We start from the raw sequence: 13,207 nt of genomic DNA on the forward strand, positions 1-13,207 counted from the left end.
TTTTGCGCTTTTTTTTTTTTTTCAAAAATTTTGAATCAATATCTGCTTTTATATTCATTTCCAAGTCTCAAGCATTATGAACCGCAATATGTATCAAAATAATTTCGATAAACAACGAAAATGAAGCAATAATATAGTTTTCGCTACTTATGTCAAGAAAATGGTATATACGTAATGTCGACGTATGAATTAGGGCGGATCGAAAAGTATAGGAAAATTTTTTTTTTTTCAAAATTACTTCTGGCTCGGGGTGGGGAAGTTGTCTTGGATGTATTAGTTTGCATAATTTTTGTTATTGAAATCCATTCATATGGATCCATAGAATGGATTACATTCTATTCTCCCGGTGCCCCAAGAATAGTTAAAAATTGAAATTTTTATAAGAAAAACTTTTTTGAAATTACTTTTGGCGTGGGGCGGGAAAGTTGTGACTTGGGTAAATTAGTTTGCGTAATTTTTTTATTGACATCCATTCATATCTTCTGGTGGCCCAAGCACCCGAAAAATAGTTAAAAATTCACACTTTTGTGAAAATGTATTAAAAATTGTAAATTAATGAAAAATGTTTATAAATTTTGCAGAGTGTTCAGGTATTAAAGTACAAACAAGCTTATAAATAATAATAATTGAACTTATATAATGGCTTTTTTAATTGTATTAATTTGAAGATTTACATATTTGTTTGATATGGCTTATTGATTTTATCCTATGCAATATGAAGTCGTGTCTCTTCTCTACACACTTTCCGACGTCTCAGACATTATGCATCTTTCAACTGCTTGGGTATGGTATGAATATTTTCACCATTCCTTACAACTTTTACCATGGCTTCCAACTTTTACTATACTAAATAATTTTATACATTTAACAATAAACAATAAATTATTTTTCATTCGCTGCCTATACTACTTTCCCTGTGAAATCGATTATTTAACTCATTTTTTTATTTTTTATTTAAAATTTGCATAAAAATCGGTTTTTGGCGAATACTTAAGTGTCTTGGGGCACCGGAAGAAATTAATTGAAGTTGAAAATTTTTTGTATTTATGCTACTATGCTTAAAAGACAACTTTTGCACCCCAAGCCGATTCTTTTATACACATTTCGAGTTTTCGATCCACCCTAGTATAAATGTCGAATTCGCCATTTGCAGAATTCGAATTAAAATATTAAATAGGTATAGAATTGTTAAAATTATAGATAAAACATGAAAAAATTACAATGAAAAACACACAGAAACTTATTTTGCTATAAAATGTTTAACTTTGGTCCGGTATATATTTGGATATACATGGTAAATTCAAGATCGAAGAAAAAACCCATTATGAGAATTTTTTTTAGTGTTTTAGAAACTAAATCTTTTAGTATCGTTTTAGTAAGAAATACGACTATACAGTGTATATACACAGTATTTTTTTTATCTAAAAAGTGCTGATTTCTTGACGGTACCATTTTTTCAAAATTGCTGAAATTGTGTTCAGAGATCTGCATATAAAATCACGCCGAATTGAAGGAATTGGAAGTGAAATTCAAGATATTAACCTTTGCTAGGCAACATTTTATCTGTTCATAGATAACAATAAAATATAGGAAAACAGTTTATTTTACCCTTAACTGGCTATTGCAACTAATTAAAAGTCTACTCTAATTAAATTTCTGCGATATGATGTATTGTTTCAATTAAAACTATGCTAAAAACATCATTTACATTCGTATTTGTAAAATGGAAATTTTTTCAATATGTTTTTAGGGGGGGGGGGTGGGTCAACCCTCTATGGTTTTTTTACCTTAAAAAAAAGGGAAAGCATCGCTCTGAGGTCGAATTGACCGTACCTTGAGCTCCCCAAGGTGAATAATTAATAAACTATATTTTCAATATCAAGCATTCCCAGATAGTCATATCAAAAATAGTGATATTTTGTCAATATATAATATAATAATAATATAACTATGTAATTATTCCGAGAATTTCACGAGAAATTCCATGTCGAGAATTTCATTTGCAATATATTTTTGTATATGTATACGTATGTATAAGTGGTATGTGTGCAATATCAATTTCGAATCTTTTTTTCTTCTTTCTCTAAGAAGTTTCATCATATTTTCATAAATATAAGGCAATATGCTCCGATACTAGTGCAAAAGTGAGCAAATAAAACATTTTCGGATTTCTCTTAGCGAATATGGTATTTATTATGCATGCAGGTAGAAGAATGATTTCATTTCTCCGAAGCTTTGAACAGGAAAAAAAAAGGAGAAAAAATTCATATATGCGGTCGTATTGTGAAGGAATCGGATTCATCCGTGCGGAATTAGTTCGAAGCGTAGAAACGCTGGCAATTTGCTCCATGTTCACGGCTGAAACGAATTCGGTTATCTTGCAATTCGCTTCTACGACGTATATTGTCTTTGAAAGGAAAATAGTGTTTTCGCGATGTAGGCTGTAAAAGGAAATTCTCCGTAGTAACTGTCGCGTAGGCACTGAATATTTCATTTTCAACTAGAAATGCTGCATGAAGCAGAATCATCCCATTTGCTTTCAAATTCCGTGATACAGACATGAAATATGAATTCGCTTTGAGAGAAAGCACCGTAAGCTAAATTTAGGTTACTTTTAATATCTCCAATTATTTCACTGGAGTCTAATTTCATGTATTGTGCTTCTGATAGTAAAAATGGTTCGAAATAGCTTTTCTTGAGAACTTAGTTGCAGTCGATTGATGAGTTTGATAGCGAGGTTTATTTAAGTATTAATGTAGCGAGCAGTTAGATAGAGACTTACATAACGAATAATAGTAGAACCTCTCTCTCTCGATTATTCTGGATAATGATGGGAAAGAGTAACAACACGGATAACCGGAAACCACCAAGAATAACAAATAAGCTGCGAAAAAAAACAGTAATCATCACATTGTTGAAATGAAAAATTTATTTGTGAATTTTCCTGGTTTAAAATGAATGTTCAGTATCACACTTCTTAAGCGTGGAACTCACTTGTATTCTATACTTTAACTAGTTATTTCATAGAATAACGATCTACACTCAGTTAAAATGTAAAAAGAAACACATTTAGCTTTCAGTAGGTGTGAAAGGTAAACGTGTTTCTTTTACCTTTCACCCGCTGCCGAAAGCTAAATGTGAATGGGTTTCTTTTCACACAAAATAACATTTTATATGCCGTATAATTCAGTAAAATTGTTTATTTTACACTTTTGCTGTCTATCATTAGTTATTTTATAGAATAACTAGCTATTTCATAGGATAACCAGTTATTTCATAGGATAACCAGTTATTTCATAGGATAACCAAGTATTCTAAGTGCAATATTCACTGAGATATTCGAATTCAAAAAATGAAGGAAAGTTGGGAAAAACTGCGTTAAAAATGCGGTTAAAACGATTTATCCGCATTTAATGCAGTTTTTTCTCAACTTCCCTCCGTTTTTAAAATTGGAATAAAGCAGTGAATATTATAGTTAGAAACATTTAATTTTTTGTTGGCATCAGGAAAGACAGGGCAACAACTTTCTAATTGGGTTTTTGAGTATAGGGTGTCCGTATAAAAAGTTTTTTTTTTTTAAATTTTAATAACTATACAACTCCTTGCAACATGAATGACATATCTGAGTACTTCACGTTATTTGGAAACTTTTTATAACTGGAAGTATACCCCTATAATCAACGATTCACCAGTAAAATACCACACCCCCGTTTGCTATGCACACTGTATATTCTCATGCTATTCATTTCAAACAATAAAAATTCAAATTAAGGAAAACGAAAGTATACAAACTCATTACGTTTTTTTTATACTTACTGTACAAGCCGAGGCTGATTACCACAGAGGCAAGTGGGACTCATAATCTCATCCTCTAAATTTAAGCCTTGCACAACTGACTGAGTTGTGCTGAGTTGAATTATAACTACTGTATAGTACCACTAATTTCTTATCCCCCTTAACATCCCTTACATACGTTGTTGGGTGTTGGTATTTTGGAGTAAAAAAGCTGTATAGCAAATTTACGATTACCAGATGATACCATAAGTGTGGGACAACTACTTTTTTAAATATGTTAATTATTAAAATGCTTTTAGATGTTCCACTCCTGTAAAGTGTTTACTGCGTTACACACTAAACTGTAATGCAGTGAAACGCTGCTTTTACAAAATGTTCTCTAACAAATGTATAAAAAAAATTATGGTTTCCTTTGTGGTAAAATAACTAAAAATCATTATTATGTATTACTAAACAGATTTGGATTGGTATTTTTAATTTTTATTGTAAGTGTATAGTGTTGAGACCAAACTTTCAAGTACGAGGTTATTCGTTGTGTAATAAAAGATTTTTCTGAAATTTTTGTTTTTGCTCTTAGGCTTTATAATTTAGAACCAAAATAACCTACCAAAAATTTACATGATAATTATTTAATTTTTTCATAATGTGGTAGTGAAAGACTAAATATTATATATTCGCTAATATACATCTTCAAACCTAGTTATAGGAGTCTGAAATCCCGTTTTTTCCAGGGATTCTTCAAGTCCAAAGATCCCGACGTCTTATCTGGAAGTAAAGCAAGTAAAATATTTGGTTTCATAAACGTCATTACAGACAGTCACTGGTTTTGTGCTTCTCGTTTCTTTTTCATTATTAAAAACAACCATGTTTATGCAAAAAATAGTCATTTGATCATTGATCATTTTTGTCGCACCACGGTCATTTTCTGCACACGAGGGCCAATTAGACCGGGACCTACAATTTATTACCGATTCCGAACGGCAGGCTTGTTTTTTTATACTCATCCAGAGGTTTGGTGCGTTAACCCCTCGATAGGGGACTCCCTGCGGTAGCAATTTTTTCTGTGGTCATGCCGCCGTTTCTGTTGTAGGGAAAGTTTTCTGACAAGGAGCAGAAAATAGTCAAAATTATCGTAACTTCAATAATAATATTTCCTAATCATTAAATAACACTATCCTTTGCCCGAACTTACGTTTATCTAGGCAAGAATTCATTCTATTTTAGCTCTCCTTCACTTTTCGTGAGTTTTCGAAATTCTTGTATACCTGTTAATTCATCTCCGGATCATCGATACTGTATTACCAACTCGGAAACTAAAATATTTGGGGAAAAATGAAAAAAAACTTTGTATTTGTTAGTACATATTTATTATTAGCTTTCGGTGAATGAAGACAGTTATTTGTTAATTTCACTTGGTGTGCTTGAGATATTGCATGTATTCAGATAAGACTGAAAATCATCGTCCATTCAAAAAACACCTATTCTTGGCCTGTATCCAAACCCAGACCTTTCAAATCTTTCTTTCGTAGGTAAGTGTTCTAACAAAGGAACTTCGGAGAACGATGTTTTCATCGACATTCAATACTTCATCGACATCATCTATATTTCATATCATGTTTTATCAAAATATAGTCAGACGTTTAAAACATGATGCAGAACGTATAAAAACTAATTATATTTCGCAGTCTTACGGAATTTCTTTCCGAAAATAAGAATATTTTATGATGCTGTCTACCGTTATTGAGAATTTTATTTCTTTATCACACTTTCTCTCGGGTATTAAAAGAACGTAAGTATCTTGTTAATCGATACCTAAATAATATATAGGTTGCAATAAATGACAAATTGACAAATTAGATTAAATATCCAAGAGAGGCGAAAAAAATGTGATAAAACCGATAATTCACTGTAACCAAGCTCATTTTATTCAACGCGTTCTCTAACACAGCTCATTTGTATTCATATATTGTAAAATATAAGGACTAAAATTCTGATAATAAATATAGGACTCATTCATAAAAAATTACCACATTCTCATTTATGTTTTTATAATTTAATGATACAAATGAGCCTCTCTCACAAACATTGCGTATTTTTCATCGAATTACGCGAGAAACTATCGAATTTCAATGAAACTAAAAAACCCGTTCAATTTATTTTCATTTCAGATGATATCATGGATTTAAAATAACAAAAATGTTTCAAGTTAACAGAATTTTATTTGAAAACGAAAATACTCACATCAATATATATGTATCTTTGATCAAGTATACGAATTCCATCGAAAATCACGCTTATATTATCACATCAGAAGCTTTTTATAAACCAATTGCTGCTCTCTCTCGTGCGGCTTTTGATATTTTTGATACCGAGGATTTGATCTTTGTTTACATTTTCTATTTATTTGAAGAGGAATTTCTGGGAAACGGTAACGATATTCCAAATCAGACTCAATTTTACGCGGAATTCGAATTCTTTTCTCCTTTTATTTTCTAGGAAATTGATTGGGAAAGCGTGGAACGAATCCCGCGATTGAGGTCTTCAATTGTTTTGGAATAAACGTATCCGGATCGAAATCGAACAAATTTGTGAAAGACTATTTTTGAAAAATCTCCTATGCCTGAATTTATTCTGAAAAAGTGTTTCTCTAACACATTTTTTATAGCAGGAAAACACGGCTTTCATGCTTTCATATTACATTATTATAAATAAAATATAATTTTATAATTCCATTAGTTTGTGTCATTTTTTTTTCTGTCAAACTGATGTTTCGAAAAAAAAGTAATTTGATGTAAGAAAATGAATTATATATATTCTCTGTATTTTGAAGTAGATTGATGTTCAATATGTTTTCAGTTGGCATCAGTTTTTTTCCTCTCACAAGTATAAAAAATTATTTCTTGAAATATATATAAATTTAAAGAAAAAAATGAATTTCGAACATTCAAAAAACGTTTTTTTGCCTAAATCAACATTTATTTCATACAAATACGAAAGTCATCAAACTTTTCGATTAGTTGATTTTTTTCCTCAAAACTGCAATTGTAGGGATCACCGAACTGAAATAATGAAATTTCTTGCTTTTCGTAAGAAAGCATTGATGTATTACAGACTACTACTTCACCAAACACCAACTCTGGCCATATCGCAATTTCCTGCCTTTAGTGAGATGGAAGTGAAGGCGATATCTATCGGTGGTCGCCTCGAGTTCGTTAGGGAAAATATATTATCTATATCCTCCCTTGGGTTCGAACCCGGGACCCAGACAACAACCTTCACGATGGTAGACGAGCATCTTACCACCATGCCACTCGGGCTGTATTACCAACCGTCGCAAATTGTTTCCACAGCAGATATCTCTGAAACCGTTTGAATTCAGATACTTACTTTTGATAACAAAAAGTTTTAGAATGATGTGAGGTTACTCAAAATGTTTTAAATTCCCCAACGGATAGTATGCAGGGTGTGATTCCATAATTTCCATTGCCGCATTTTACTCTGAAACCGTTGATCTTAGGCATACCTCCAATTAGAAAATGTATCGAAATAACGTGTTGAACACAGATACGTCATTCCTGTTGCAAGCGGTTGTATGGTTATTAAAATATAAAAATTGACTTTCTATATGGATGCCCCTGTCTTCAAAAATGCCCTGTCTCTTTTGAGGACAAAAAAAAAGAAATCCCGCGTTTCTAAGTGCAATATTCGTTGAGATATTTGAACTGAAAAATGGAATCAAAGTTGGGCAAGAACAGCATAATGTAGGCAGAGATGCGTTGTCCGTTCCAAAATTTTCTTTCTTTTTTGAATTCAAATATCTCTGCGAATATTACACTTGAAAAGAAATATTTTTTTTAATTTTCCTCAGAAGATACAGGGCAACATTTTTTAAATTGGGTTTTTGAGAACAGGGTATCCGAATAAACAGTTAATTTTTATATTTTAATAACTATGCAAACCTGTGCATCATGAATGATGTACAGGGTGAGTATAAAAAAACTATCCCGACATATGGGCCCATAACTATCATACCATTCACAGAAACTGAATGAAATTTTGGCATAAGGTATTTTGATGTATGCGCTCAAGAATGATATGGAAAACAACAGTGTCACTCTAACAGTTACGGTTACAGTGAGAAAATTTCGAAAATATCAAATGGCAACACCAAGTTTTTTGCATTGGAATGTGATCTCCATTGTGAAAAACCCTGAAAAGAAAATGGATGTCACATATAACCAAAATTCCTAATATAAAGGCATATATCACCAAATAGATAACAATAATTAATATTTTATTATACACTGCCCCCGGTTGTCTTATCTAAGTATGGATAACTTCTTGATTCATCCCACTATGTTTATCGTATTTCTTTTAAACGAGGCGATTGTGTTAGAATTCACGACCCCGGAGGTAAGAGCTCCTGAAGAACCGTGAAAAACTCCCTGCCACACCACAACCTCGAATTCTGCCTGACTAAACGATACTGGCATCCCCTTGTAGAAGCAGTTGTATTAACGGTGTGTGGACATAATAACTTATGTCCATCCTATTCAACCCGTTGAAAATTTCGAGCACTTCGATCATATCCCCCGACACCTACGTTCGCCATTGTAAACATATTCAAGAAATGAAGTCTTTCTTCATAACTCAAGTCTTGTGTGCCAACAAGAGCACACGCAACTCTTTTCTGAACCCCCCCCCCCCGTCAACCACGTCTGTATCTCTCTGTAGGTATTGTTTCTAAAACCTAACGCATACTTCAGTGCAGGACGAAATAAGCATCGGAAAAGCGGCAGAATGACTTTAGAAGAACGCGAAGAGACCTTTTGAAGAATGAAACCGAGCATTCTATTCGTTTTTTTTTTTGATCACCGCTGAACAATGTTCAGAAAACTTGAGCCGCTCGTCAATGAGAATTCCCAAATCGGTGACCCTAGTTGCATCCGGGATAGTAATACCATTCAACTCGTGAGTGAGTGGGTTGTCCTAACCAAAATGAGCGACCATGCACTTAAATAATTGTCAAAAATGTAATTACAGTTTACTGTAAGTAAAAATATGAAATGTTTGAGTTCTGCTTAGTCTCTAAAAATGGCAACTTTTGAACCAATGAAAACTTGCCAAGACAGTGATAAGTTGTCAAAACCTGGTGACTTTATACGTATACAGTATTTAACATCTCGATGAACATTGCATTTGAAAGTATGAAATATTTTCTGCAATTGACTTTTTAGAGCGGCATCTACCTATCGGCGATTCATCTTTTAGCACTTGGGGACTGTATTATTTTCTTATGTATACGACCCCTCAAACAAATTTTGAGATATTTAGTAACTGCATGTCTGTTGAAAACTTTTTGTAATTGTAAGTATTTTTCTAAAGTCAATGATTGCAAAGATATCTGATGTACAAAAAATTTGGGACAGCCTGTGTAGAGACAAACGAAGATTGTGGTTATTTTCTTTCCATGATCTTCAGATTTTTTCTTATAAGAATGCCATATTATTGAGAATTTTTGTTTTTTCTGCCTCTCATCCTGGCTCGTTTGTCGATATTTCAAGGGCAACGATAGTAAGAAAAAGGACCGATATGGATAGCACACAAGGAGTTGTCTTCAACGAGACACGTCATCATAGAAGCGCCCAGTCGGAAAGGACTGCCTTCTGACAACTCGATGACGATGATAAATGATGATCGATAGATGATGAACTCCTTCGTCAACGTTGTTTGCTTCCACTTCGACGCTTTCTAAGGCAATGATATAAGCTATCCTCCTTTCCTAGCCAAGACTGAAAATTTTCAATGAAAGAAAGTACCGCAAGGGTTTATTGAAAATTCTTTTATACATCAATTAAGTGATGAAGTTCATAAATTTGGTTTTTTAAGTTTTTCTAAAAAAATTGTTTATGACACTTGAGATGTGTTGATAGAGACCGTCATACGTCAATCATTTTTTTTTTGTCTGAGGATATAAACATGGATATTAATTGATAAAAATATGATGAATCGTATGTGAAGTTGGACAGCATTGCTTCAAGGTTCATAGTTTGAGTGTTTGATCTATATACATCAATCACACGTGGTCTTTTTTTTCCAAAATAAATATATTCAACTATGTTAGTGGACGGCCAGCTTTACCACACTTCAGGGCCTGGTACGAAAATAGTAGTGGGGTTTATTCAGCTGCTTTTGGGGTCTTAACAAGTATTGGAGCCCGAGCCTTGCAAGCATTTCTTTGAATCGATCAATAGGCTCTAAAATTATTCAAAGCTTTCATAAATTATAAAATTTTCCTGATATTGTCTTTCTATAGCAATTAAATTTTATGAATTTCCTCTGTAATGAAGAATTCAGGCAGATGCCTGAACAGAAATAATAAAGATTTGATTTAAAATAATTAAAATTAAATTATAAGATTAAAAATAATTAAAATTAAATTACAAGATTAAAAATAATTAAAATTAAATTATAAGATTAAAAATAATTAAAATTAAACTACAAGATTAAAAATAATTAAAATTAAATTATAAGATTAAAAATAATTATTAAATTATTTTTTTTCATAAATAGTTAAATTGTTTTTTTCACAAATTTTGTGTGAAATTGTTTTTTCACAAATTTTGTGATATTGTTTTTTTTTCACAAATTTTGTGATTTTTTTTTCACAAATTTTGTGATATTGTTTTCACAAATTTTGTGATATTGTTTCTTTTTCACAAATTTTGTGATATTGTTTTTTTTTCACAAATTTTGTGATATTGTTTTTTTTTCACAAATTTTGTGATATTGTTTTTTTTTTCACAAATTCTGACTATCCATTAATTTTCAAATTTCAATTCCAAATTTATACGAGTATTAGTCCTCTGGATTATTTCATTCTTTTTCAATTATTCCTTTTGTTAATTTTCAATGTTAATAAGTTTCGGAATTCATTGAAAGTTAATTTTATTAACTTGAATTTTTAATAATTTTGAAATTTACCTCATTGATTGTCATCTATTTCTTTTATCATTATCAAATTTTCTCCAATTCTGAATTTTTACTAGTTTTTTCTCGAATTATATCTTTCTTTACTTTCAAATTTATTGTCAATTCGGAATTGTCATTAGTCACCATATTAATCATCACTGTACATTCTGTAATAATGCACGTTTTTTTGTTTTGACGTGGACTTCCTCCCACAAGTATATAAAATTCGACTGAAAGAGTTTCCATATACTTTTGGACCCCAAGACACAGAAATCGTTATAACCCAAGTGTAGGTACAGTGAAGCATTGTACATTAATATGAGCTCTGTGTAAGTCTGAAATTATACTAAAAATTAAAAACATACAGATATAGTTCGAGCGAGGCAAATTGAATAAAAAATGAAATTTTACAACAGTGAGAACTTGATGGATAACAAAAATCATTCAATTTTTTTAGATATTTAATGTGAATTTATAACAGGTCATTAAACATGCTTTTGGGATTCGTTTTTAATCTCACATATTAAAAAAATGGTATCAACACGAGAAAAAAGTGATCAAGGATAAATGTATCTGCTTTCAAAATACAAGTATGGGGGGAAAAAATAGATTGCTGATAATAATGTTTATAGATGCATGCGCTTTATCCGAACGCCTGGATAGATTTTCTTCTATACATATTTTGTTTGATACTAAAAACGAAAGCTTCTTACGATAAACTTTGTTGCATATTTCATCATAGGAAATTCTTTTGAAAATCCAAACCGCACTACGATAATATTTTATCAGAAACCTCGGCGGACCTCCAGAAAGTCCCAAAAATATATATCTTTTAGTCCGTAAGCTTGATTTAATGACATCTCAGAAGGAATAAATTTTAATGGCTATAAAGATATGTTATGGCGAGGGAATTCTCCAAAAGAAGGATTCTGTCCAGCCACTTTAGAGTCGGCTATGGAATTCAACCGCTTCTTATGTAATCATTTCTGGGTGTGTGTGTGGGCTTGGTTAATTTTTTCCCCTTTCAATGGAACACATTTCATTTACGCTTGAAAACAGTAAATATACAAAGTAAATTTTGTGTGTGTGGGTGTGAAGTTTTAACTTATTGCTCGTGAAAGATGTTTTACGCCAAAAAGTATTTAAAATGCATATAATTTGATTGATACTCTTCTACGTTTGGATATTTGAATGTGAAGCTTAAGGAAATTTATTTTTGCGCTTCAAGGTATAAGGCCTTTTTTTCACACTCGATGCATCTTGTAAAATAGGGTGATTATAATTAAACTGACACTACACAGACTTATGTAGTTCTCTGGTGCAAGTATTTCGTTGAAACTTGGTACACATTATGTAGACCATAGGGGAAAAGAAAACGAGCAATAAAAAGTGCCTTTTTTCACCTGGTGGTCCAAAGTTTAAAAATTTTTTATTGCAGTCTTCTTTTCTCATAATTAACTATATGGTTTACATATAACTATAGTTTCAAATAAGGCACCACCAAGTTTCAAACAAGGTATTTTCTTCCGAACGTTTCGCCCACATCTGTGGCAGCCGTCTTTTGAGATTATACGAACGTGGATTTCTGCGACAAGCATTTCTCGCTTGTTCCTTTGCCTTTCATGCCTTTATTGCTGTAATCGCCCTATAAATTAATTACAGTATTAATTATATTAATTATTTAGATTAGTATTTAATTAATTATTATATTTAATATATTATGCTGACATTGATACCTACAGAAAAAAAACTCGGATTATTTTTTGATTATTTTGATTTGTTTATGCAGTTAACATATAAATAACGCAAATTGTGTAATTCTTAGAATTTGATAAAGATTTTGAATTTTTATGCAAATAAATCAGTGGATGCAGGAAAGTAAGAAATAACGATCATAAAATAAGCGAAGCATATAAGCGAATATTTTTCATGAATTGTTTCAAAAATAAACTTTTTCTTGTACTATAATATTGCATACCCAAATATACAAATATGCATTACCCCTATTCCCAAGCTACTTACAGTTAAATTTTAGTTGCGCATAGGCTCAAACTAATTTTATGGTTCTGGGAGCGAAATAGTTCTGAGTTTATAATTTTGATTTACATACGAAAAATGAGATAGGATAAGAGAGTTAGAGTATATTCGGCGAAGAAAATTGTTTTTTAAAAGCTCATACAGACCTGCCCGCAAGCACATTGAATTTATTTAAAAAATGTGTTTTTTTTTCTTTTTAGGACTCATCTAATACATTTTTGCTCTTCAATTTGCGGTTTTTGAAAATTAGAGTTTTGAATTATGTGCCTAATTAAAATATTAAGTGAATTCAGTGGTGCGTCATTAATAACTTGAACAAGCTTCTTTCTTTTGTGTTAACCTTCGAGTGAGTTTGTTAGAGATTTATCACTATGTTGGTAAACAATGATAAAAAAAAACTCAT

The sequence above is a fragment of the Pholcus phalangioides genome, unplaced genomic scaffold (genome assembly GCF_987345545.1).
Source record: "Pholcus phalangioides strain wild (caught in Gottingen) unplaced genomic scaffold, Ppha-v1.0 ptg000011l_1, whole genome shotgun sequence".
Classification (NCBI taxonomy): Eukaryota; Metazoa; Arthropoda; class Arachnida; order Araneae; family Pholcidae; genus Pholcus; species Pholcus phalangioides.